Below are 5,157 nucleotides of genomic sequence, written 5' to 3' on the forward strand. Positions count from 1 at the left end.
CCCGTGGAGCTGGGAGCCCCATGCGGGACTCGATCCTGGAAGTCTGGGATCATGACCTGAGCTGAAGGCAGTCGCTCCACCAACTGAGCCTCCCAGGCGCCCGCAACAGGGCTTCCTTGACTGGACGTTCCAGCTCCTCACTGTCCGACTCTGTCCCATAGCCAGGGGCATGGGGGACAGGGATGTGGGGGGAGGGGCGCTGGGGGCAGGGATGCGGTCTTCCCCACTCGGGGATCAGGGATCCATCCCCTGTGCAGGGGCCACTTCTGGGAGGGCTGTGGGCAGACACATGCCCTGTAGGAGGGCGGCCCAGGGACGGCCTGGGGGGACCCCACCTTCCAGACGCTTCCAGCCACCTCTCACCCCTCAGGTTTACCGGTCCTGGGGCTCCTGCCGCTCCTGCTGCAGCCCAGGGCCCTGCTGCTCCCCAGCCAGGCCCCAGAAGGACAGATGGCGCGCCTCCCACCGCAGAGAGGTGCCGGGTCTCAGCTGGGTGGGTAACGAAGCGTGGACAAAGGGCAGCTCAGGCTTTCTGGGCTCTGGCCTCCTGCTGTCTGCAGATAATCACCTTCAGCCACGAGGACTGGGTCTCCAGGAGGCCAGCAAGCCTGGGTGGGGGGGGGGGGCTGGGGCACCCTCCAGGCTTCTGATGGGCAGCGAGGCCAGTGGGGAAGGCTATGCCCGGGACCACCGTTGCCAGGCCCCACTGCTCAGGCAGCGACCCAGCCCCAGCAGGCTCCCTAGCTGGGGGCCAGCGGGACTGGGGCCAGCAGACAAGCGTGGCTCCTGTCCTCTCCCGGGCCGGGCAGGCCCCTGCAGACCTGGGCAGCCGTACAGCCGATGCCAACAAGGAGTCGTCTCCTTGCCTCACCTCTAGGAAGGCCCAGCGCCTGGTCGCAGCTGACCTTCGGCTTCTGGTCACCGGCAGGGGTGTGCAAGGCCCAGGCTGACTGTGGGAAGGGGAGAGGCGGGGCGGTCCTCTGCCAGTGTGTGTCGGGCACTTCCGTGTCCTCAGGTGCCCTCAGGTGCCCGCTGTGAGGCCTCCTTCTGCGTGCAGCGCTGCCCAGTGCTTAGGCTGGAAGCTCTCCATGTCCTGATGCTAGTGGCTGGGTGTGAAGCCCCAAAGGCAAGAGGACAGTCGCAGTATCACAGGACCCCCAGGATCCCACGTGGACGACAAGGCGGCTGGGCTGCCTGACGGTCAGCCACTGCAGGCGCAGGCTCAAACGGACACCCCTGGCCCAAATCCTCGAGGGTAGCCTACGAGGCCCAGGAGCACAGGCTGGTCCCAGCCCTGACCTCAGCTGGAGGCTGTGGAGCTTAATGGCTTCAAAGGGCCCCGGGCCCTGGGGCTGGGGACTGGCCGCCTGGTTTCATCTCTTTGATTCTTCCCCTGGCTCCAGTCCCACCTCTGGAGGAGGGGTCTGCACACTCCACCTAAAGCTGTAGCCACCCCATCAGGCCCCTGCCTGACCTTGTAGCCTTGTGTCCTTGGCCCCAAGCCCGCCGGCCCTGCTGGGAGCTCCCCTGACTCTGAGTGTGCTGCAGGCTGCTCCCGCCGCTCTCCTGAGTCTCTCTTCCTTCAGGAACACAGCACGTCTCGTCCTCTTTATTTTTTTTAAGGATTTTATTTATTTGACAGAGATCACAAGTAGACAGAGAGGCAGGCAGAGAGAGAGGGGGAAGCAGATTCCCCGCTGAGCAGAGAGCCCGATGTGGGACTCGATCCCAGGACCCTGAGACCACGACCTGAGCTGAAGGCAGAGGCTTAACCCCCTGAGCCCCCCAGGCGCCCCCTTGTCATCTTTAATACAGCTTTCTGGTTTAAGAAATTTCAAGCAAAGCTAAGGGTAAGTGGTGGAAACAGGGCCCCCACCCCCAGTTCCCATGTGCAGACACCAGACTGGGACCAGACAGAGGGGCTGTGGCTTCACTTCGAATATCAAAGAGATGGTTCTGGGCTCCCCAGGACGCTGCTGCTCGCCCAAGGCTGCAGGGGGTCCAGCCTCACTCAGGGGCGCCCTCGCGTGGACACACGTGCAGCCTGTCTCTGGCTTTGCTGGGAGAAGCAAGGCAGTGATGGAAATCGCAGCTGCCCTCGGCCCTGTCCCCACCGCACACATCCCAGCAGGGAGGCAGGGCTGGCCCGACACCTGCCTTTGTGAGGTGCGTCGCCACGCAAACTGCTCACTCCCCTTCGGGATGTCACGGGGGGGGGGGGGCTCTCTCCATCCCTCCCCCCCACCGCTGCTGAGACGTCCTGGTCTCCCTGCGGGGAAACAGCTACCTCCAGGGAGCAGGCACTTGCGTTTCTCTGGCCGTGAGTGAAGTTCAGCCTCGTCCAACAAACAGCGGTTCCCGTTTCCCTGCGCGTCCGGCAGCACGACGGCTTCGGACGCGGGGTCGGCCTTCACCTCACTGAGCTGGAGACTGCTTTGCTAGCTCATCCTTGAGCATCCGCGTTACAAAGTTTCCCGTTTGTCGTGTCCTTGGACTTAAAAGGTTGTATCTATGAGAAATGTTGCAATTTGTAATTTAATTGGACTTATAAGCTGTATTTTTAGTGGCTTCTGCATTTGTATCATGCTGAGAAGAGCCTTCCTCACCCCGAGACTGTCAAAGTCTCCCGTGTTTTCTTGGAATGCTTTCGTCGTGCTGTGCTTTTTTGCACTTATGTTTCTGGACCATAAGGGTTTCATTTTGGAGACAGATAAATAATACCCTTTTCTCGTGGATTTTAAATGCCCCCCGGTCACGTGACAAACGGCGACACACACCTCTGGTCCATGTGTCCAGTGAACTGCCCATAGCAAAATGTTCCGGTTGCTTCTACAACAGATTCTGCTCTCCAGCAGGATGAGGCCTCCGCTTCAGAATGTTGCAGGGATCTTCTGCTTTTCCTTTTCCCCTTTTTGTTGTGTTTAATCTGCATACTATGAAACTTGCCATCTTCACCATGTTTAAAGGTAAAGTTCAGGGGCATGAAGCATGCTTACCTCATTGTGCAACCTTTGCCAGCACCAACTTCCGGAACCTTTTTCATCTCCCCAAACTGGAACTCTGTCCCTCTGAACACTCCCAGCCCGTTGCCCCAGCCCCAGCGCCCGCATCTGACTTTCCGTCCCCGTGAGTCTGACTCCTCTAGGGGCCTCATGTTAGTGGACCCACAAAGGTCTTTTCCTTTCGCGACTGGCTCTGTTCGCGCAGTTCATCCACGGGCGGCAGGAGCCAGGATCTCCTTCCTTCTTGACTGAGCGACACTTGAGGTAGGGCCCGATTGTCCGCGGATGGGTGCTGGGTGCTGCCACCTTTTGGCCACTGTGAGTAGTGGTGCTGGGAGCCCCGCGCTGGAGGCATCTGGGTCCCTGCCTTCAGCTCTCTGGGTGAAACCTGACGTGGAATGAATGCATCATATAATAATTCTATTTGTAAGTTTTTGAAGAACTGCCGTACTGTTCCCCAGAGCAGCTGCACCCTGCTACATGCCCACCAGCAGTGCACAGGGTTCCAATTTCTCCACATCCCTGCCAGAGCTTATTTTATCTGTCGACGTACCTGCTTTTCTTGCTAGTAGCTTTCCTGATGGTGTTCGCTGGGTCTCGCAGTGGGACACGCTGGGCTGCCCAGGGGCGGGTGATGCCGAGACCCTTCCATGCGCTCGAGGCTGTCCGTGCACTGTCTCGGGGACGTGGCCGTCCTAGCACTTTCGGCCTATTTCTTCTTCTCCCCCCCTTTATAAAGATTTATTTATTCATTTGAGAGAGAGAGAGAGAGAGAGCACGCACAGGGGATGGGCAGAGAGACAGGGAGAGAGAATCTCAAGCAGGCTCCCCGCGGAGCGCAGAGCCCGGCATGGGGCTCCATCCCACCACCCCGAGATCAGGACCTGAGCCCAAACCGAGAGTGGTCACGGAGCCGACCGTGTCTCTCGGCTCATTCTCGTGCCTTTCTTCTTCAGGTGGACTTCAGAACTGGTTTGTGTAGTCATAAAGGACACCCTGCAGCCACTTTCACTGCTTGTGTTCACCATACGGGTCCGTTTGGGGGGCTGTGGCCCCCTTGTCCTGTTTTCCTTCCCTCGCTCCTCTGTGGATTCCTGCCTGGGAGGGCCTCCTTCTGTGTGGGCCCCCCCTGTGGCTCCAGGGATCTCCCCTTGTCTGACGGGGCCCAAGCTGCTGCCCTAGCTCTGTCCTGAACCCCCAAATATTGCCGGACAGCTCACCTGCTTGTCCTCGGGCTCTCGACCCCTGTGTCAATCTGTCAACTGCCCATCCCTGCGCGTCCGCTCCCCTGATCCCCAGGGACAGGGGCTGTCCAGGCGACCGCCGGGAACCACACTTGCCTCTCCCGCCCTTCTCCCTAGAGAAGTCAGGGTCCTGGCAGGAGACAGACACAAAGAGAGAAAAGGACTTTTTAAATTAAGATTTTATTTATTTATTTATCTATCTATCAGAGAGAGGGAGGGAGACAGCACATGCAGGGGGACGGGAGAGGGAGCAGCAGGCGCCCCGCTGAGCAGGGGCCAGGTGCTGGGCTGGATCCCAGGACGCTGGGATCATGACCAAAGCCAAAGGGAGACACTTAACGACTGAGCCACCCAGGTGCCCCAAGAAAAGGACTTTTGTGAACGGCCATTTACCAAGCTGTGTACAAGGGTAGGTGAACATCTGGGTGGGGGCTGGTCCCAGCCCTCAGAGGACAGGAAAGGGACCCTGGGGAGGGACTGGGGCCTCTGGTCCAGTAGGAAGTTGGGGAAATTCCCCAACCTCTGGGCTGGAGGCCAGACTCACCCGGAAGCCAGTGGGGGTGGGGCATGGGGCCACAGACGGTGCGGAGCCCAGGGCGGGGCTGCAGCGGGAGAAGGGCAGCTCTGGGGGGCCACCGGGGAATACTCCGTTCTCTTCCCGCTCCTCAGCCCCCACCGCTTCTAGCGCAGGGCCTCTGGCTGGATACCTGACCGTTCCCCCCCCCCCCCCCCCCCCCCCCCCCCCCCCCCCCCCGCCACCCACCCTCTTGGGCACCCAGAGCTAATACCCTCATCAGGGCGCATCTCGGCTGGCATGAAACTCTCCTGCGGCGCCACGTTGCCCTTGGGACCAAGTCCAAACTTCTTGATCACCCAGCGGCAGGTCCCTCCCCTGGCCTGCTCCTCCTCCC

General features: G+C 60.2%; 1 long non-coding RNA gene across 1 annotated transcript; it reads right to left on the reverse strand.

Annotated features, from left to right (window-relative positions):
* Nucleotides 1-1,761: 1,761 nt before the first annotated feature.
* On the reverse strand, nucleotides 1,762-5,155 carry LOC101676707. Its single transcript, XR_006605070.1, has 4 exons — nucleotides 5,035-5,155; nucleotides 4,223-4,376; nucleotides 3,556-3,731; nucleotides 1,762-3,390 (listed from the first exon to the last, which is right to left on the reverse strand). It is a non-coding gene; the product is annotated as an uncharacterized LOC101676707 (long non-coding RNA).
* Nucleotides 5,156-5,157: the final 2 nt, after the last annotated feature.

Source organism: Mustela putorius, unplaced genomic scaffold (assembly GCF_011764305.1).
Source record: "Mustela putorius furo isolate JIRA1106 unplaced genomic scaffold, ASM1176430v1.1 tig00000129_pilon_pilon_pilon, whole genome shotgun sequence".
NCBI lineage: Eukaryota > Metazoa > Chordata > Mammalia > Carnivora > Mustelidae > Mustela > Mustela putorius.